At 35.5% G+C, this 23632-nt stretch overlaps 1 long non-coding RNA gene across 1 annotated transcript in view; it reads right to left on the bottom strand.

Annotated features, from left to right (window-relative positions):
• Positions 1-23632, bottom strand: part of LOC150092598 (uncharacterized) — a 115299-nt gene that overhangs the window by 35360 nt on the left and 56307 nt on the right. The window lies entirely within an intron of this gene.

Genomic DNA, 23632 nt, shown 5'->3' with positions numbered 1-23632 from the left:
GGAGGTTGTTGAAAAAGCTCAGAAATGGAGGAAAGAGTGCTTTAAAGGGAATTAGAGATGTAAAGTGACATGAAAACTGGCGAAAAAGAAATCCTTAGTGTATGAATAATTAGTTCGAAAAATTGCTAAATGAAACAAGCAGTAACAGCACAGTGGTAAAAAAAAAAAAAAAAAAAAAAAAAAAACCTCAAATGTGGAAAGGCAGCAGTAGTAGTGATATTCGACCAGAAATGCTCAAGTATGGAGGTATGAAAGTCTTACAGTGGCTGCACTGCATAGTTCAGAAAGCCTAGACAGAGGGGCGAATTCCCGATGATTGGAGTAGAGCTCTCATAGTACCCATATAAAAAGGGAAATAAAACTGAATGTGAGAATTACAGAGGTATTTCCCTACTGAGTGTTCCTGGCAAGATTTATGCAAGTAGACTTGAAAAAACGGTTGAGAAGAATTGTGGAAGGAAGCTTGGTGAAGAACAAGCTGGATTCAGGCCAAATAGAGGCTGTCAGGATCAGATCTTCACTTTACGACAAATAGTCGAGAAAGCATGGAAATATAACAAAGATCTGTATTTAAGTTTTGTAGATCTGGGAAAGGCATATGACAAGGTGCCAAGAGAAAAGCTATTCAAAACGCTACGGTTGTATGGTGTTAATGGAGCATTATATCAAGCAATACTTAGTCTTTGAGTTGTGTTGTAATTCGGCAGTTAGAATTGAAGGAAGCACAGGAAGATGGTTTAATTTTAAATCTGGTGTCAGACAAGGATGTACATTATTCACCTTGTTATTCATCATCTATATGGATCACATAATGAAGGAAAGTGGTATTAAACCTCATATCAGAATGTTAATCTCAGCTCTTTACTTTATGCAGATGATGTTATATTTCTAAATAAATCCGGTACAAGTCTGCAAGATTCCCTGACTAAATTAAATAACTGTTGTAATAGATATGGTATGAAGGTCAGCACTAACAAGACAAAGACGATGAAAATATGCAGAAGCATTGAAAATATCAACTGCATTGTGAATGAAGAACCTATAGAACAAGTAAAACATTTCAGCTACATTGGCATGATATTTAGTGAAAATGGTAAATTAAATATGGAAATATAAACAGAATCAATAAAGCTGGTATGGTAAGAGGTCAACTGAATAAATTCGTATGGAATAAGAGAGAAATTAGTCGGAACACTAAATTATCTGTATACAAGATAATGTTTAAGCCAATTTTAACTTACGGATCTGAGAGCTGTTATAAATGAAACACTTGACCATAGACTAGAGACCGCAGATATGAGAATCCTGAGAAAGATTAGGAGCGTGAAAAGATGGCAGCAATCGCAATATCATATTAAAAACGAGGATATTAGGAAAGAACATGACATTGTCAGCATCCAGGAATGCGTTAGCAGAGCTAATCTCAGGTGGTATGGTCACTTAAACAGAATGGGTGAGGAAAGATTAGCAAAACAAGTGTTCTCTGCCAGGTTTGCAGGAAGTCCCAGAGGAAGACCAAAATGCCTTAGACGATAGAAATATAAGATCTGATAATGTTGGAGTCTTGACAGGTAATAGACTGATTTGGAGGAAAATTGTAGATAGGAAGTTAGTAATGATGAAGTTTCTCATGTAGTGCTATCATATCCTGTACACCCCTTGAGGATACATGGCAGGAATTTGATGATGATGATGATTAATCCAAGGATGATGTTCCGTAACCTAGATCATTCTTGGCGGCAACCACAATAACAAGGATAACGTATCAAATCAAGTTTGCTATCTATGCATCTTAATGATATTACATATTTTAGAGTTCACTATGCATTATATTGAGAACTACAACTTTAAAACAGTAGGCGAATATAAAACACTTTTGAACGAAACATCGAAGGGTTTTGTCCGAATTCCATACTTTATTAGAACCAGGAAGTCAACTGTCGGAAATAATTCAGAGCGGCGGAGATAAGTCCCCACGTTTTTATGGCCTGTACGTTGAATGGTTGAAGGATTTGAAAGAAAAAAACATGCTCGATGTGATCCGCAAAATGTTTACACAGCCCTGCCTATACAAAGAACTGCACACAGTAACGACCGTGTGGATAAACAGTTTGCATCTGATCAGTCGAATCTTTGTGTGTACTTTGTCAACAACTGCCAAGCATTTCCAAGGAAACATTCTGAGTGCGACATGTGGGAACGCGCGCGTGTACATACAGCAGTTATGTATATAAAAAAAAAAAAAATGTTCCTGTATTTGTGTCAATTATTCACGGACGCTCACGAATTTCTCCGTTGCTAGGAAAAGTCACGCAATGAGCCTTTTAAAAACTTGCAGCTAATCAATGCTAACGATTAGCGCCACAGATTATATAGCGTATTTTTTATTTTATTTTTTATGATAGCGTTTCCTAACGCATTGTATTAATCGCGTTAAAATTATTAACTTTGAAAACGGTTTGCTTTGGGACAACAGAAACCATGACTACGGGCCAAGCAACTTGCGTCCAAATAATAGAATTTTATGGATTATCTGTAAATTGTACTTTCCATGTATCGATCTGTTCAAATTATAGGATCGAACACTCAAGATATCTGTATTTGTTTTGTAACGGAGGACAAAAGTTCATATATCCTTCCCACATTTGTTTCACAGGCTGCCAAGAATTCTTGTCGACTTTTCTCGGGAGTCGATTTGCATTGCGAGGATCTCTTGGAATACCAGAAAAATATTTTCATTCAAAATAATGTTTTAGACTTCATTAACAGCCTATGTTGGCAAAGAGACAATCTGGCGAGAATCTATCTGTTAAATGAAATAAATTTCGCTGCATGCACGGTAACTAGAATGCCATTTACCATAATACTGGTCACCATAATTTGTTGCCGACTGTGTTGTAAATAAATGGATTTCTGCTGCGATTCTGAGGGATTTTTTTATTATTATTATTTTTTATAATAGAAAAAAAAAAGGCTGCGATCGATTGGACTGCAAATGCTGTGGGCTGACATGTGATAGTGTCTTTGCTTTCCAACTGGCAACGTACAGGTTGCCAGTTGGAAGTCTAAAACGTCAAGAAGTCTAAAACGGCTTGGAATAATAATAAAAAAAGTATTTGTCTAGTCTCTGGAGCAAGATTCCAAGATGATCTAATCTTCGATCAGCCTATGGTACAAAATGTGTTAGTGGTTTCAAATTTTTGCAAATAGGGGCTATCAATCCCTCTATGGTTGAATCCTGGCTAATTTCAAAATTTTGCTCTATCTTTAACAATTGAAAAACCTTTGGCTTCAGTTGTTAAAAGATGTGCAAACCTTTATTTGGCAAATAAGAATTTTTACTTATTCTTGATTTTAAAAAAAAAAAAATATATATATATATATATATATATAAATACTTGCTGAAAAGCCTTCAGCTTAACACAAACTGCTTCACAGTAAGATTTTTAGAGGAAAAAAAAAAGAACGTGAATTATTAAAATATATTCGCTACCATTCGCGAAGTCAGTTTGAACTGCAAAAAAAAAAAAAAGTATCACTGACTGAATAGTAATACGCCGTTTTAGTTAAAAAATTTAAATTTGACACTTGTTTCAATTTTGTATTAGCGAAATTCAAGCTGAAAAACAATCTGTCTTCTGGATCCAAACTAAATAAGTGAAATTGAAAAAAAAAATGTGACAGTAAATCCTTGGATGAAAGTTGGCAGTAGTACTGCCATACAAATCTCGTTCCCGTGGAAAGTATAGGGAATTATTTATTCAGCTTCTTCCATGAAATAAAATAAAAATGTACGGTGTATTTCAATTTTCTATTGTCATTCAAGTAGAAAATCATTCACTTCATTTCGTGGTTTGGGCATATGTACTATCGAAAACGGTTCACCTTTCCTCCTTTATTGCAATATAATCAGGTCTTTTAGTATAATTTTTCCTATTGCGATCGTAGTTTGCACTTCCTTAACAGGCCAGTCGGCAATATGAGGTAGAAAAACGGAGCAATTTTGATGCTACCATAAAAATTGCTCCTGCATGGGTATGCTGTTGAAATGGTGCGGCGTATAGTTAGAGTTGTAGTTAAAGAAATTTAGCAGTTTACTGAAGAATTTGTTATTAACCTTGCAAAAATATTAGCCTTGATCTAATCAAACGAAATACTAGGATTTATTTAATCCCCCACAAGCATAATAAACAGATTTGCAGTAGGCTGTTTTGTAGTCATGATACTTAAAGACGCATGGGACAAAATAATGATCTCGGAGTGGTGCGTTTTAAAATGCATCTGAAACTGTACTGCGTTTCGAATTCAAAATGCATTATTTGGTTGTTTTTTTTTGGGGGGGGGGGGAAAGGTAGTTTCTAACCGCAATAAATTAGTGCCAAAATTATTTATGACTTTGCAAGTTATTTGAATGAAGATATCACAAAAAAGTGTTGACTTGTAATAATGCATTGTGTCCGATGCATTATTATCAGATATTAAAGAAACAGAAAAACGAATGAAAAAAATAAATCTATAGGGACGGGGACCTTGCCAGTATGAGCTAGAGTCGAAGTAGATATAGAAAATGAAGACATCTGCACTTAGTTCGATAATTCTTTTGAAGATGAGTATCAAGGGCTTAACATCAATCCAGTACTGCAATGTATACAAGTTTTAATCTCTACTAGTTTCGCACTCTCTTCGAGAAAGTGAAATAAATAGAAGATGTAGAGCAGCTCTACATCTTCAACGTCCAATTCAAAATCCTTAGCTAGTAGCATTATCTTATCACGAACACTGTCAATGTATCAGTACATATTTTCAGTGCCTTCTTTCAGACACTATTCATACACTCTGCTGTCACCCCACTCCATGCTGCTGCATTGTGTGTGTGTGTGTGTACAATGCAAGATCCTTTCGAAAGTTTCTGACGATTTTTTTTTTAACCCCAATAGCGGTAATAGCGTTAGCGAAAGTATTTCTTTAATAACACCTTGAAAACAGCAATAGCATCCTGGTCCATGGGCAGCATGAGAGGTGCCATTCAATGAGCGCGTTAATGGGCTGGCATCGTAAGTCAAGGACTGACGAATGTGTTCTGATGTGTGTGTTTCTCTCCTCCGAATGGCCTGTTTGTCTCACCTGGAAAATTCCACATGAAAAGTGATTTTGTACACTACTGTTTTTTATTATTATTATTATATCGATTTTTTTAGAAGGATAAGAATGAAATGTTCGAGCTCTTTGCTTATTTTCTTTATACCGTTGGAAATGTTAAATGTTCTGTTTCGTCGAGTTTTTATAATACCAATCTTTGTGACGGATTGTAGTGGTACACTACAATCACATGCAAGCATCTTCCAGCGTGAGTTGGTCTTTTGTAGGCTGAACAGCTAAGATAACATGTTCGGAGACTTCCAGAACTGTCTTAAAAAAAAAAAAAAAAAAAAAAAAAAAAAGTAGATCTGTTGTTCTCTAATTCGAACCTGCATATTTCACTGAAACAAAATATATAATAGAATATAATAGAGCCCTTTGAACTGCTAAGTCCGGATATTATTGACCTGTTCACCAATGTACCTCAAACTGCAGAACTATTATAGAAACTGTTTCTTTCGGGTACTGACGTTATATGAATACTACATCGACAACACGTTCCTCCAAACCAAAACTTCTATGAGCAAGAAGAATGCCTGCCAATTGGCTCATCACTATTTCGACTTTAGCCAACCAGTTTACGGAACTACTTTTTAAAACACACACACTGACGAATGTGAGTTTAGCTATGATATGTAGATGACGTATATCATTGAATGGAAGATGCTTCCATTCAATGATCCACTACTATCGGCCATAAAAAATTGGCACTATAAAAACCTTACGAAAAAAGGACATATAAATAATATATCCATCTGAGAAGAAGCCAAGAAATCAACGACATTAGTCTTAACTTTTCAAAAGAAGTAGAGAGCATCATGAGTCTTCCAGACATACAAATGGACAGAAAAAACAAGGATCATTGAGGAACTGTATTACTCTTTTATACGATTCGTAAAGGACAAGATCTCAAAAGATACTGTGTCAATAAGAAATAAATCTAAATAAGTCTCCGCGCTCCAAAACCATACTGTTCACCACTCAAAAAACCCAAACTATACAAGATCAACTGTTCATGTGGAATTGTTCATATTACTGTATAAACAGACCGGCCAGGAGAGATACTCGTGTCAGAACACAAGGATATGGAGAAAAAAAGAAAAAATCAGGACTTGAAGTACATACGACAGAGACAAATCATCTGATGCTATGGTGACGTATGGGTGGGTATTGACCTACACTGATTACAACTTTTACTCCAGGGCATTGAAGCATAACGGAAATGTTTAAAACCTAATCACTGCAACAAGAACCAAGGTATGATCCTTTATTAGGTTTGGTAGTCTCATCAAAAGCCTGGCACACGCAAATCTCATTGCTAGTTATAATACGTGACTCACGGACACAACACTATTAGTCATTTTTAAATATTCTCCATTACTGATATCGTTAGTTTGCTTGTCACAAAACAGTCCATGTAATATTTTCGCTTTCCCCTTTAAGTGTACTATAATGCACACTGAACTAGTAGATATTATATAAAAAAAACTTATTTTCCATGTGGCATATACACTGGACAAAGTTTCAGCATGTTCTACATCCTCAGATCTAAGAAGCAAGATTGTTATTGTAGTTCAAGCACTCTCTCATTACGTTCCTATACTTCGATGACCTAGTTTCTTATTATTAGGTGTGGATTATTGATCTTTAGCGCAGGATAGGTGTAGTGCTCATGAATTAGTGATGTTTACATATTCGTTATCACATCACATTACTTAATAGCATCGCCTAGAATTTTGTTAAAAAGCATACTTCACCTGCTGACTGCTTGAGAGAGAGTGAGATCCGACTACACCACTCCGAACCAACAGCCTTGTTTGGTTGGTTGCAGAGGCAAAGCGAATCACTGTGGACATGTCCATTTGCTAAAATAAATGGCATTAATGTTACTAGCCTGTGTGAGTTTAGAAAAATATTTCTAAATTCAGCTTCCTGTCTGCAGATATCATAAGCCTAACCCCGTCTTAAACATTATACAAATTGCTATCCACCAACTCTATGAAACACAAGTTTCCGAAAATGCGACTGTTATTTTAATATATTTAAAAAAATTAAATTAATTTAAAAATTATTTTAATTTATTTAAATTTTAAAACCCCACGATCAATTAAGTGACCGATGACTTACAAATTTATAACATTCTTAATTTTAATATATGAGGTTTAAAGTTACAAATTCATCCTAAAGCTCCGTGTATTACACTTCATTTTTTCCTAGTGAACAATAATTACTGTTATTTTTACCTTTTCTTAAAGAAACATTAGCAGCTTAATTTTTTAGGCTAATTATGTCTATTGAATTTCACTGTCAGTATTTATTTATTATTCTTTAAATGTAAATATAACATTTACGGTTTCAAGTTAAGAAATTGAGTTTGTATTTAATACTGAACATCGGATAAAGATCTAAAAGGCAAGAGGAAAATTTGTTCACCGGAGTATGTTTGTATGAGTCAAGTTTTTAAATTAATTAATGACCAAGAAGCAGCAATAATGAAAATTTATTTATTTATTTATTTTTTAAAAAAGGGAAGGGTGGAGGAGCAGAGAGCAGCGAGCAGATCCATTCGTCGACTAGACTAATTATTGCTCCAGTGCAGATTTCTTCCGTAATTGAACTTTTTTTTATGTGTTTACGTAAAATTCTTATATTCGCTCCTCCTCCTCCACTCAAACTAGCATCTCCCCTCCCCCCCAAAAAATCACGAGTAATGAAGAATCTGTTCTTGAACAGTAGAGGGTTGGGCAGCTTTAGTTCTTTTAAGATGGAAATATATTATTAACAGAAATTTCCTGGGAGTCAGGAACTCATTGAGGGAGGGCATACTATTCGCACCAGCTGTCATACCTGTTCTTGAATTCATTCACGCTACTTGCGGACACAACATCCATTGGCAATCCATTCCAATCGCTCACTACTTTATGGGAGAAAAAATCTAGCCCTAACTCCCTACTTGACAGCATTCATTCTCAACTTCCATGCTCTCGCGTACTTCCCCCACCCTCCATAAAATGAGAAATCCCACCTACTGAAATTCTGTATAACCCTTTCAGAGGCTTGTAACTCTCAATCATATCATCCCCCTCCCTCTTTCTCCTATTTTGCTAGTGTCTGCAGCCTACGAATCCTCAATCTGTCTTCATAATCTGTATTCCACAATCCTGATATCATTCCTTTGCACCCTACCCACTATCAGAATCATCACGGAGACCAGACCTGCGGCAATAGTCCAAGTAAAGGCTTAGCAAGGCCTTGAAAGAGGCAAAATGACTTCCTCATCTTTACATGTTCATGTTCGTTCCAGCATTGCTATTATTCTCTGAGTCGTATTTACAATTATTGCTATGACCCTTTCCTGTCTACTAAAACTCAAAGATCCTCAGTTTCTTCAAGCATAATACGACATTGGATATCTAATCACACCAAATGCATGACTTTACATTTATTAACATTGAAATGACAGCCATTTTCCTATGCCCACAATTCCAGCCTATTCAAATCATTCTGCAAAGACTGCATATCAGCAGCATTCCTGATTACCTTACCTATCTTTGCATCATCAGCAAATAACTGTATGTCGCTTGTCAAATCCTTCCCAATATCATTAATGTACAGATTGAATAACAGTGGACCAAGCAATGATCCTTGTGGTACACCACCGGTTGCTCTGAATCTTGCAGATTCACCCCCCCCCCCTTATATACGACTTTGATATCTGTCAGACAGCAAGCCATCCTCTTATCCATACCAATAGTTTATAATCCATTCCCATATTCTCCAATTTATGCAAACAGCATTCCAGGCTGTCAAAAGCCTTAGTGTGAGTAACCCTCACACAGGTTCAAGTCTGGGGTAACGTAAGATATATTATATCTTACTTCAATATAATAAGATATGTTATATAAGATATATTATATCTTACGTTGGGTCGGCTATTTATCGTTTTCAGATCCATCGTTCTTTGTGTCGTTAAACTTCCTCAAATCAAGACAACACTCATGCTGTCGTCTTCTCATCCTTTCCCCTTCAATGTTAAATACTAGTTGAACTGCAGCAGTAGGTTCAAGTTTCATGCTATTATTTTACAATGTTGGGCTACATATTTATGTATGCAATCTAAGAGTAAACAACTTCATGTTAAATGACACGTATCGAGTAACCTTCACACAGGTTCAAGTCTGGGGTAAGCTGTTCCTCTTTGCCCTGTGTCTACAAATTACCCCGTGTATATATGCACACTTCTAGTGCGAAAAGTATTCTGCAGTGCATTCTACTAGTTGATGACGAGAACGTAGCAAGTCTCGTTAGGAATTCTTGACCCACGAAAAATAATATATATAATAAAAAATTACGCAGTGTGACTGAACTGAGTACGTGTTTTCCTGGCAAAGAGTTATATGCTAAATGTAGTGGAAATCGCGACTGCCTGCATATAAAGTAGCCGTTGTACGTCTACTTGATCTTCCTGTGTAATGCTATCACATAGCAAATATTCACAGCCACTTCAGATGACATTTAGTCAAGCCGTTGCTAATTTGCCCTCTATCGGGAACCACTGAAAGCGATTTATTTTTAACCATTCTTGGAAAAAAATTGTAGTTGGGGATGGAAAAGATATTATAATGTTTCAACTGAAGTTAACTAAACATGATAGGAATAAATCCACGTTGTTTTTGTGGCTTATCTGGCGAGTACATACGTTGAAGAATAAAATGCATTTGGAAATACAGTAAACGAGCACAGTGTACTTGGCGATACGAAATACAAATAATAACACTTTTACCTTCTGTCATTAATTGAAGCTTAAAACAACAGTGCTATTAAATTTAGGTGTGCCTTCTGCTTAGTTATTTTGTATATACGTGAGAAAAAAAAATACTTCGAACAGATTAACAAATAATTTTTTATCATAATAAATCAATAAATAAAACAAGCCAATTTAATTAACTTGTGCAAATTGTTTAAATTTTGAACGAGCTAAACTTCAAAAATTTATGAGTGATTTAACTCCCCGCCCCCTCCCCCCGCACACACAAATACGAAAGTCGGAATGTTTGATTACAGGGGCGAATGCGGGTCTTGAAATTCACGCTTGCTCTTGTTATTATTCAGGGAATGAGGTGTGATTGAAGTCTGATTAGGTGTGATCGAAGTCAGGAATAATGAATTACTGACCATTTAAAACTATAGATTTATAAATTTATGTACATTTAATCATACAAATACAACATTTATTTTACAAATGATATTCGATGTTTTTCAATTTAGCTACTTGAATACAAATTCTACCCTACGGTTCTTCTTTATGAACTGGTCAATAACATCGTCATAAAAAGTTAGTTGTAACTTCATTTTCCCAAGCAATACGCACACTTGTAAAGGTTGGCTGAAGCTCACTGGCTAGAACTACGTTGACTGCATATGGCCTGTGTTTAAGCAACAGAGTGAGACGACGTGAAATGGCTATGCGCGTGTATGAAATCACAGTGCTGCTGAGAGGACCTGGAAGCTCCTACAACCGAGCAAGCCAAGGTAGCTTTGACTAGACGAGCAAGCATCGACCTTCGATACACAACGCAAAGCTCAATTATTGCCGCTCAAGCTTAAGACGTCTTCTGTTTACAAAAATAAAAGCCTAAATGGAATGCTTACAAATACATGCATTTATTAACAAATAAATAGTACTTCTTTCTCAATTAATGAGCTTGCGCAGCAAGCATGGAGAATTCGTCTGTTTGATTGAATAGAAAGCCTGTTCGCGATATATCAGTGTGTTCTACCCGAAAGACGAGTGCGCTGTGCTGTTTTACATGAGTAATCCAAATCTACAAAAAGAGTAATTATTATTGATAACCTTAAAGGGTTAATTTATCCTTTAAAATTTAACAACTCGGAAAATCTAACTGTAGAAATCACCTTATTACAGACATTAATACCGTCCAGGATTAAGAACACGAGATAGCAGACTTTACAGTTGATGAGAGACGTGGTCTCAAATCGACTGTAAAGTTTATAAATAAAAATGAACTACCAAACGAAAACGACCACATGCCGATTTCTGATAAAGTTAGGACTAAGCGAATGTTACCTACTTTCTTTGAGGTATGAAAATAGTATCAGGCTTTTTCTTCAAAACTTTATTGTTCAAATTTACAGTTAGGAAAGCGTATTTTCGGAGGGCGTTTCGTCAAGAAAGTTTACCTAGGCGTTATATCCAAACGATTAACATCTTCTTTTGTTTAGTGGTTAAAATAAATGCTAAGAATCCATTTTTCCATAAGTCCATTTTCATCGATGCCTTTCACCGGTTAAGCGCTTGGAGACTAATCCACATTATTCAAGGAGGATTATATTTCGACAATACTTCTTATAAGTGTCGGCTAAAAACAAGCCACGTAATAAAAAATATTTCCTTTGTTTTCAATAAATATCAACAGACTACCTTTTCTGTGGGAATACTGGTCGAATTTAAATGATAAGGGAAAAAAAAAAAACGTATAGCTCAGTATTTCCAGTATTTCAATAAATTTCTTCCACTTTATCCCACTAAAGAACTGATTAAATAATATAAAAAATATTTTTACTTAACTTCATTGATACCGCTTTTCCTTCTAACCGGTACACACAGGAAGCGTACGTGTTCAAAATCATGATTACAACATTAGTTTTAGAAGATAAATTTTTCATTCATGCCAGTGGCGTCTCGTGGCTTGAAATCGTGGGGGCGCTGCAACTTTTGAAATACACACACACTGTAAGTACGGTGTATGCGTGTTTGGATAAAATATCAAAATTATGGTAAAAATTAAAAAAAAATTAAACATCAAAAAATATTGTTTATTATTGATATAATTATATAGTTTGATATAATTCAAAATTACTTAAAAATAAAATCCATTACCATAACCCCAATAATTTTCTAAAATAAAAACTTTAACAAATGTTATGTCTTTAATTGTAATGTCCAAATATTTAAAGAGACGGAGTAAACACGATCAGCACTACGAACACTCTACTACTGGCGCGCGCAAACTGCATATAAACAACAGTGGAACTGCGCGATGGACAGTGCCGCATTACGCTAATAGCTCGCATCTCACTATGACGACGTGCATATTCTTGCGCGCATAGCAATATGACACTGTGGTAAACACAGTGCTGCTAGCGTCTTTCGCCCTCCTAAGTGCTACAAGATGGATTTTTATTATTTTTTATACAAAATAAGAGAATTATATAGGATTTCTGATGATAAAATTAAATATTACAAGCAAATATAAATAAATTAATAAATATATTTATATATCGAGAAAAATTGGGGCTCTGCAGTTCCGCAGTGCCTATGCACGAGCTGCCCCTGGTTATTACTAAGTTAAAATCAACTTCTGATATGATCGATGGCGTAGCAGTTTGAGACACCCAACAAGTAATCACTTGTGGAGGATTTACATTGTTCCGTTACGTGTGGAACGCTCCACACTTGCTGGGGTGGAGAGTTTCACATATTGGAGTTCCCTCCAGATTTTAATAGATCAGATATATGGTTTAGAGAAAGATTTTTGCTATTCAAATGTTTTGATTTGTATTTCGAAAACATCAATATATTACACTTTAAAAGCATTTCCACATCATGCCAAGTATTTATTTATTTATTTATTTATTTTACAGTAGTAAAATTGTGAATATGGTGATCGACAAAACAGTCTCTATAGCTCCGTCAGCATCCCGATACAATTGATCGGATTTTAATCTTGTCTAGAATGTAGAGAATCATTAAGGGACAGAAAAAGAGAGCCTAAAAGGCTTCATTTTGGAGAAGTAAATTCATAGAAATAGGGGCTATTATAAATCGGTCCTCATTTCTTAGCCAGTAAGGCCTTAAACAAAGAATACTCCGGAATCAAAATATATGGGAAAAATATAACAAACTTAAAATTTGCAGACAGCCATTGCATTACCTTGCAAGTACGGAAGAAGATCTACAACGAATTTCTGATAAAATAAAGGAAGAATGTATGAAATTTGGATTAAACCTAAATACAGACAAAACAAAAATTATTCAAATAGGAAAAAGAAACACCAATCTGAAAATTGAAATTGATAGTAAGAATCTAGAGCAGGTAGAAAACTTCACCTACCTCGTTGGTGTTATTGAGTACAATGGTGAAATTACAAAAGATATAAACAGGCGAATCAGTCAAGCATCCCAAACTTTTGGACGACTTAATAAAATATGGAAGTCAAGAGACATCAAGCAAGTAACAAAAGTAAGAATCCACGAGACAATGGTCCTCCCAATACTTTTCTATGGAAGTGAATGCTGGAATCTCAAAAAAGCTGAAGACTAAAAATGATTAACTACTGAAACGGGTTGGTTAAGAAGATTACTTGGAATATCTCTGCTGGATAGACTAAGAAACGAAGACATAAGGAACGGCTGAAACAAGAAATAATAATAATAGACAAAAATCCAAGAAAGTAGACTGCGATGGTTTGGCCATGTGACAAGAATGGGAACAGAAAGAATATCAACTAAAACCCTGAATACAACGATGGAAGGTAAAAGATCTAAAGAGCGGCCCTAGAATTAGATGGATAGACAAAATAAAAGAGAACCTGAAAACCAAATCATAACAAGCGACACCAAACTGGATAGAATTGTTCGGATTTCCCAGGGACAGACAGAAGTGGAAAGAGTTCATTCGGCCTCATCATCATCCACATAGATGATGGAAGAGAGAAGAAGAATTCTTAGCCAAATGTATAAAAACTCAAAATTTGGAAAGAGTGACCAAAATACAACCTTCGGAACAGGGCTGGATTAAGACCCATAGAGGCCCTAAGCACTTGAAGGATTTTGGTGCCCCATATATATGTAATTCAAAATATAAACAATAATAAACCATAAAATAAATTTTTATTTTTTTAAATGAAACAAAACTTATAGTAAGATGGAAAATAATATTTATTTTTGTATACTTCAACTTTATTTAGATTTCAAAAGTTTCCTCCTACTCTTTTTAATTGCAAAGTCTTTGATCAGATCCTCAAAATTAATCTTACGTAACACATCTGCTTCTATACTTGGTAGAGATAAGGCATTCAACCTGCCTTGTTGCATAGTTGTTCTGATGGGATTTTTAATATACTTCAACTGAGAAAATGAACGCTCAGCTGAGCAATTTGTGACCATTAATGTTAAAAATATACGAAAGGCAATGTCTACATTTGGAAAGGCACACTCAATATTGTCTTCTACAATTATTTTATAAAGTTCGGCATGACTGAATCTTGTTTTTACATTTTTTGTTGCACTGAACTTATGGCGCACATATGAGTGAAACTGCTGAAGCTCAGCTGAGAAATTAGTGTTCAAGTCCTCTGGGTAAGCATCAATCAGCTTTTGACAACACTGAGAATACCTTTCAATTTCAGTAGATGATGAAGTCACTGAAGTAGCATTGTGTGGCACATCACTTAGAAAAGAAAATCTCTCTGATATTTAATATAATAAATTTAATCCTTTATCCAAGTGTGAACAAACAACGTTTGCGCCTGTAAATATCTTCAGGATTGGGGTAAGGTAGTACAACACCGGAAAACTCGTAGCAAAGGTGGACCAAGCTGACATCGCTCCCATCTTAGTATCTCCCATAATGCAAAACACATCTCCTTGCGGATATGTATAATGCTATGCATCAAGGGAAGGGCCACTACTAAGACTAGTTTCGGTGCCCTTCCCTTGATGCTTAACATTATACATATCTTCAAGGAGATGTGTTTTGCATTATGGGAGATACTGAGATAGGAGTGATGTTATCTTGATCCACCTTTGCTACGAGTTTCCCGGTGTTGTACCACCTTACTCCAGTCCTGAAGATATTTTCAGGCGCAAACTTTGTTTGCTCACACTTGGATAAAGGATTAAACTAAATTTATTATAGTCTAACCATGAAAAATAAACTTTCAACATCTTTCTGATATTTCTTTGTATATCTCTCCTCTTCTTCTCATCTCAGTTTCAAGTTTGTCAACAATTGTATAAAAGGTGGTGATACGAAATTTATCTCTGGCATTCAGATATACTTCTGGAGCATCTCCATCATTGGGTACCTTTTTTCTGATACGTTTGCGAGTTTGAGCTGCCTTGTAATCAACATCTGGTAGCACCTCCTTTGTAGCTGCTTCATATCTTTCAAATTCATTTCGTGAAGTGCACAACTGGTCAGCTATGATCAATACAGATCTGCATATGTTTTTAAGTTGACATCCTCATTCTGTAGAACTTAGCTTACTCTATGAAAATTTTGCAAAATCTCATCCCAAAAATTCAACATAAAAACGAATTCTAGCTCTTACATCTTATTTGCAATATTATCTGCTTCTCTTCTGGTGTCTCCCTTTTATGACTGGTCTTAGGGCTATACATCTAAAGCTTCTAAAATTTGAAGGAAAGATTTCAAAATTGCTGCTGTTGCCATAGCATGTACGTCCCATCTGGTATCAGACAGGGATTTTAAGATATTTTCATTTCCAATACAACCTTTAAGAATTGTCCACCGGCTGGTTGAGACTGCAAAAAAAGGTGTAGAAAAGAAATTAACCGCCTCTTGACAGCAGTCAACAGCACTTCGGCCTACCGAATTTAGTGAATGAGCTGCACAAGGCACATATATAGCAAACTTGTTTGTTTCTAAAATTTTTTGCTGCATCCCCTTATAACGCTCAGACATGTTAGCAGTGTTGTCATAAGACTGACCCCTACATTTTGAAAAGCTTAGCTGACAAACTTTACATAAGTACTGCAATACCTGATTTGCCATTTTCTCACCGGTATGGCTTTTCATTTCCAGAAATGTTAAAAAGCGTTCAATAGGCTGTCCATCTTTTAAGTACCTAAGTACAACACTTAACTGGTCGATATGTGACAGATTTGGTGTTGAATCAACTGACAAACTAAAATAACCAGAAGATTTTACTTCAACAACAATAAGCACGTGGACCTTTTGAGCCATCAGTTGAATGAGTTCCTCACAGGTGGCTTTGGACAGATAAGGATTTCCTTTGCCACAATTTCCATATTTCGCAATGTGACCTGCTAAAAATGGATCAAACTGACTTATGAGCTCAAGAAGCCCTAAAAAGTTCTCATTTTGCGATGATCCAAATCTTTCTTCTGTTCCTCGAAAAGCCAAGCCATATTCAGCTAACGTAGGAACAACAGCTATGACACGCCTCAGGACATGTTCCCAGTAATCACACTCTTCCTGAATTTGTTTTTCCAACTGTTGTCCCAACCCTACACCTTGTCTGCGAGTTACGTATGTTAGCATAGAGTCTCGGTGAGTAGTGCTTTTTTCATGTTGATCAATTACAATAGTATTTCGCTAGTCGCTGAACTCTTCTCTTGTAACAAAATGTGAGAAATTTTTAAGAGCAAACAATTTACAAACAAAACAATAAACTGATTCCGTTGATGGTGAATACAATGACCACTCTCTCTTGTATTCCTCACCATTGGCTTTTGTCCCAACAAAAAGTTTCTGCGAACAGTATCTTACTGGTTTGCCACTGCTGAAATGTCGGTAAGACTTGTCAAATGGCCCATTGTGGTGTTGACAGTCACTGGGTCCACAAGCAGTCCAATAAGCCACGTCATCAGCAGAGAAATCAAGCCACAACCCTGGATCTTTTGCTATATTTACTTCATCTTTTGCAGACTGAATAATTTCATCACCATCACCATGGCCCACTAAACTTTCATTTTCAGCGATTATTTCAACCTCAGAATGTTTTGTAAAGCAACTTGCATCAACATTTGCAGTAGAGATATCAAGAGAATTTACAGACAAAGTGAGGTCAATAGTGAGACATGTGCTAGACGAACCCGCTTGTGACACCTTGATGATTCCAACATCATCATATTTTGATTTTGAAGTGATCAAAGTGGTATTTGTGTCCACTTCTGATGAGACGGAGATTGGCTCTGATCAGGAATTGGTATATAATGTTGAGGAACTTGTGTGAAGAAATCAGTCAGCTTTGCAATCTTGGAATCTAATTCCAAAGTCTCCTCTTGTTTCTTTTTTGATAGTTTTCGCTTTTGTGTACCACTTAACTGAACACGTTTCATCTTGGTTGTTCTTGAGATCTGTTAAATACAGATATAAACAGATTATTTTGTTGAATATTAGGTGGCAATCAACACAGTTACACATATCACAGGCAAAATCATACAAACAATTAATTTTCGGCTTAGAGCTGAATCTTGTGCTTTCGTGCTTTAATTAACTCTTATTTTACCGGAGTCGCACTTCTGCGACAGCTAGGCCTTTTACCGGAGGCGCGTTTCTGAGACAACCACGTGATTTGTTTTATATTTCCTTCTGCAGCCTTTTATAAGACATCATTTATTAAAACAAGACCTAAAACAGATAGGAAAATAAAAAATAAAATGGTTAAAATAATTATAAAAAATTATCTCATTTCACGCAATGGTAGTGCTAGAAAGCGTCGTGAGCGATAATACGGTGTAAACCAACCGTCATGCACGTACTTAGAGTTTTATTAGGCCTTCTACACGTCATTATTTATTGAAAAAAAAATAGGTAACAGTAAGAAAAGATAAAAACAATACAATGAAAAACTAATTAAAAGTTAATTAAAATTATTTTATTATAAAATTATTTTTGAATAAAACAAAAAATTTAAGTTTTAGATTTTAGTTTTAGATTCGATTTTTTGTATTTCTTGCAAAAAAATGAACTTTTTTTTGAGGGGGGGGTTGTAATAGACCTGGAGCAGCAGTGTTCGTGCTTTTCGCCATGGACGTCAAACTGATGTAGCAAAAGTAGTAATGAAAGGCGTGAGAGTTGGTGGAATTAAACGAAAATCTGTAAACTTTTTTAAATTTTTTAAATTATTTTGGAAAAAAAAATTAACACAAACCAATTAATTTAGCTTGGTTCCTAAATGAGTCTCTGATTCTCTGCAGGTGCCGATATAATAATAATAGTTAGATACTCTCTATAAATTTAAAAAGCTAATGTTTCGTGTGCCATATTTTCCGGGTGATCAATTGCGCCCTCTATAACAAAATAAAAAATAATTATTAATTTAAGAAAAATAACTGCACATATTATACATAGAAAATAAATGCTTTAACTTCCTTTGGCATGAGAGTGCTATCTTTAAATAATGAAGTACGGCAACGAAATGAGGCACCCCTTAGAGATAAAATCTGAGGTAGGGGGTAAGAATAGTATTTAGTGACCGTATGCATACTCGGGAGACCGTTTCTCTTTCATTCAAGGTTGGAACGCGGTTACAAAAATTCAAAATGGAGAGCGAGATATTAAAACTGTGAAGGATTAAGTTTTAAATGAATTTTCTTTGCGTTAAAACATACTTTATTTATAACACAAGTCAGTCATTAGCAAACAAACAAACAATACATTTTGAATAGGGAAAAAAAAGCATCAAAAGAAGTTAAACAAAATGAGCTGATCTTACTATGTGACAGGGAGCAACTACATCACGGCCGTCAGTTGATTATTGCTAGTGTCGTGAATCTAAAATGCTTCGTATAGTAGTAAGCTTGTTTGAAGGCCTGAGTAATGTGCGGGTATCGTGTATTTTTATTCATGTCAGAAGTGACTAGTTTGAGTTTTTAAATAATGAATCATACATGTTGCAGGCTACTTATTCAGGGCGCTACCCAATTTCAAACGTTGCACCTTATGATGTTATGACAACACGTTATATACCAGGGAATAACATATGACCGTTTATAATAAACTGCCCCTGATATATTTAAAAATTAAACTTTCGTTCCTCATAGCTACTGCGGCATTAACTTATAGTTTGGATACATAGAATTTACGAAATACTATGCACAATATTAGGACAGGTTTTAGATATGAATAGGTCTGTATGTTGTTTAGAGGTAAAAGCCTAAGTGTTGTTTTTTTTTTTCCTCATATAATTGTCTACATAAACAAACTGGGATGTGATTGATAAAATTATGCTTTATTTGAAAATCTAAAATGCAAAACTTTAATAATTAAATCGTTATTTCATAGGTCAGCGTTTCTCAACCTTTCTAAGCCCAAGGACCGATAAAATGCCTAAAACAATTCTATGGACCACTAAGTTTTAATTTTTTTTAAAATGTATGTAGAGATTACCAACATTTTGGAAAAACTGTGCCTTTTATAACATAATAAATCTAAAAGCATGTTTTGAATACATGTGGAAACATAATTAATTAAGTTGGAAGTAAAGGATTAAATGTGTATCATCACTGAACAGTTTTAATTTTATTAAACAAATAAAGGTGTCAGTTTCCGATTTGCTGTGGGCAAATGAATGGGTGTATCAATGCCGTCCCGCTGATACACCCATTCATCTGCCCACAGCAACTTTTATATTTTATATGGTATCCCCATTCATCTACCCATACTCATGAAGCTGGCCGCAGAACACTTTTATCTTCACGCACTCTGATTCGGCCTGCGACATGTAGACGGTTCCATTCGCTAAGTGCGTTGTGAGACGAGGGAAAAATGTTGTTCTTATCTTACTCTATTCATCATAATACTGAATACAAACTTGACATCCAGGGATTCTATCATGGATGACATCCCTTGTCCTGTCCAAACCATCCCCTGCATATAACCAAAAATTTCACTCAGAACATCCCAAAGCCATTAATGACCCCCCCCCCCCACACACACACTTTCGGCCGATAAGAATCGCCTTATTTCCATGACCAGCAAAAAAAAATTTAAGACATCCTGTTATGTGAGGTCCTTCCAACCCACGATGTCAGTCGCAAAGTGTCATCTAGGTGGGGTGGTCGAGGGCAATTTCCCGTCAGCGATCGTATGCTGTATATACCGTACGCAATGTGATTTGTACTAATCATGTTATGATGGTGGTTTTAATGATATCCGTCTTGTTTTATTCAGAGGCACAACAGGGGTCATCTTAAATCTGGCAGAGTCATTAATCGTGTGGTGGTTTTATTCATATCCGTCCTGTGTGCTGCTTGTATTTGTTACGTTGTCATGTGTGTTTCTGTACAATCCATGACCATACGGATGTTGTCTGCATGCGACAGATTCGGTGTGCTAGGCCGCATATTCCCGCAAGCGACCGTACAAGATATGGAACTTCGCTAAACTGGACATGGGCAGCTATCCTCCTCGCCAGCAGAGCTGAGCCTCACCTTGACATCACTTTACGTAACTTTCATTTCATCCCCGAATTTGCCCGATTTCGGAAATGGATTAATTCCAAAACCAGTAAAAAATAATCGGAGACTGTAGTCCAAATAAATAATATGATATAATCGGTGGTGTAGCTAGAGCTTTTGCCACCCGGGTCAGTCCCTGAGTTTGCTGCCATTCTCAATACTCACCAAAAACACTAAAAAAAAACCTAAACGATGTATTGGGAAATAAATTAAAACACGATGTTTATTTTTGAAGTAAAACTTTAATTTCAACATTCTAAAATGTTATTTTTCTTGCTTTTCTATTAGCAAAATCGTCGATGACATTGGCGAAGTTTATTTCCTAATAATGTAGGTAATTCTTGATCATTTTTATTTAGAAAACGTCCTTTCACAACTAACAACACTTACAGCAATTGTGAGGAAAATTCGCAGCGGTATTACAATAGTTGGAACTGAGTTCTCGAGATTGTATTTTAGAATTAACTGCAAAGTTCAAAAAAGGTTCAAAGTGCCTCCCGGGGCAGATCGTCCCTCCATAGCTACGCCACTGGATATAATTATGTTACTACTTACTTTTAATGAGATGGTTGAGCTTCTCGGCCCTTGCACAGTTGCTGGATATCTGGCTCAATATTGAACAATTTCAGTCGAAGATCAGCACACACACTAAGACGATTTCTGTATTTCGTTTTTATTTGAAGGAGCGATTAAAATCCTTTCTCACAAAGATAGGTTGTAAAAAACTGCATGACAATTTTCAATGCTTCTTCAGATAACTTCTCACTGAAGGCGAGATCCAGAATTGAGCCAAACCAAGATTACGTAATTGCATTTTAAGCCAACTGTCACATGAAAGTTCAATTAACTGTTCTTTTTTCTTTTCTTTTTTTTTCGATAACGAAAGGTCGTTTTGTGACTATAAGCCTGAAATAGATTTCGAACCCACAGAAATTTCTTATAAAAGTTATTCGGAAAATATGTTTCAAAATTTTGCTTCAGAGATTTGAGATGGTCACAAACCCTTTCCAGAATCTCGGAATCAAAAAAAGATCATTTTCCACTAATAAAAGGATTCCAATGTTGGAAAAGATGCAAATTATCTTCTTTTACATAACTAATGCACAAACACCAGTTGTTATTTTTTTTTTTCTCGAATGCCTTTATTTTGTCGTAGGCATCAAGAACAGTTAAAGAATTTCCCTGAAGGGAGAGATTTAGCTCATTTAATTTAGAAAAAAAAAATGTCTGAAAGATAGGATAGCGTTGATAACCATGCTTCGTCAACAAGGAGTGATGCAAAATCAGAATTACGTTCATTTACAAACCAAACTTCGTGCCTTAAATGAAATAATCTTGTTAGTACTTTGCCCCTGGAAAGCCAGCGAATTTCAGAATGAAGCAAACGTTGTATATATTTACTGCCCATTTTATCGCAGAATACTGAAAATAACCTGTTATTTAACATTCGAGCCTTAATAAAATTAACTAGCTTTGCAGCGTTGTAGCAGTTTTAAATTCTGGTAGCATTCCTTTGCAGGCCAACCTTTCCCTATGTATGGAACAATATATATATATACTGTATTCATATCCAGAGCCACTTCCTTGACCATAGAAACAACCCCAACTATGCCTACCTGTAAGGGTGCGAGCTCCATCCGAACAGAAGCCCATGCTTTCCCCACTGGATCCCTTTGTGTATTTATGTAATTATTGAGAGTGTGAAATATTTCTCCTCCAGTTGTTTGGAATGACAAAGTTCTACAAAACAGAATATCGTTATCAATGTTGTTATCATGCGCATATCTTACGTAGCATATTAACTGCGCATCATCTGTAACATCAGTAGTCTTGTCTATTTGTAATGCATAATAAGGGCTCTTCTTAACTCTTTCGATTAACTGAGATTCTACGTGCCATATCATTAATTTTGCGATCGACAGTGTCATTGAAAGAGGAGTCAAATCAAAATCTTTTAGTAACTTGCTGCCAAACATTGTTTTTACCACATCTTTTATAGCTGGAAGTAGTAAATTTTCCCCGATAGGATGAGGTTTCCCTGTTTTCGCTATGCGCAAACTTAAGAGATAGGATGCTTCCAGTGCTTTGCTATTAATCGAAAGTTTATTTTTCTCCCATGGCCGAAACTACATCTTTCTCATGATTTAATGTCGCTAAGCGTCGCTGAAATTGGCTTTTTTTTTTTTCAATTTTCTTATTTTTCACATCACAATGTTTAGTTTCTAAATGTCGGAGTTTCGCAGGTTTCATGCACTCGTTCGACGACACTTCATAACACAAAACATCTCCACACCAAGTAAACCCGAATTCCAAATATGAACTGTTATATTTCCTACTGTATTTTTTCTTTGAACTGCTTATTTCTTCTACTTTAATAGTATCAGATTTACTCGCCGTTACAATACGTGTATTACAATTAGGTTTAGTTTCATTTGCTCTTCTGTTCAAAGTCCAAGTTCTAATCCACTTTTCCATTATTAAAAAAAAATGGTTCCCAAAAAATATATAAATACTAAGGTTAACTCACGACACACTTTGTCCAAGTATCACTTAGCACTTCTGAAGATATACTGAGCCTCGGTTGAAGGAGGAAAACCTTCACTAATAAAAATCTATAAACAACAAGCAATTGGTTGAAATGTGGATAACACATCTTCACTTCAAATCTGACAAGGGAAGGCGGAAGCTATAAACCATATTGGTGTTCACTTCACCCCTCTTATTATTCGTCATTCTGCAGCTACAAATTATTATAGTGCCAGAATAACAAGTAATAAAAGAGGTGTGAAGTGAACAACAACATTATAGTTTTATTGCTTCCACCTTTGAACATTCTGACGCTATTTTTATTATTTTTTTTAAGTCTCCATTTGATTTCAATAATTTTTACTTACTTCTTCAATTTTAATTTGTTTGGATAACTAAAAAATAGATATTTATTTAATTAATTTAAGTTTGCCTGCGGACCACAGGTTGAGAAACACTGCTTTAGGTAACTTATTAGTAACATAATTTAAAAATATAATTTCGGAAAGTTATCTTCGCTAATTTTCACTGTGGTCAAAAAATCTTCAAAGATTTAAAAATAATTCTTACATACTCGAATTGAGAAAAAAAGCTAGATCCACTGTACCCAAAACGAAAAATGTAAAAACTTTTTCTAAGGGAATCTTTCCCTAGTAGATATTCGGTTCTGTTTAAAATGACCGTCCTAACGTTAAACAAGATTCCCATTACTCA

This window comes from Typopeltis vanoorti, chromosome 25, assembly GCF_054136105.1.
Source record: "Typopeltis vanoorti isolate ZY-2024b chromosome 25, IOZ_Tvanoo_1.0, whole genome shotgun sequence".
Lineage (NCBI taxonomy): Eukaryota > Metazoa > Arthropoda > Arachnida > Uropygi > Thelyphonidae > Typopeltis > Typopeltis vanoorti.
Note: the sequence above shows the minus strand (reverse complement) of the source record. Positions and strands in the feature narration are given on the sequence as shown.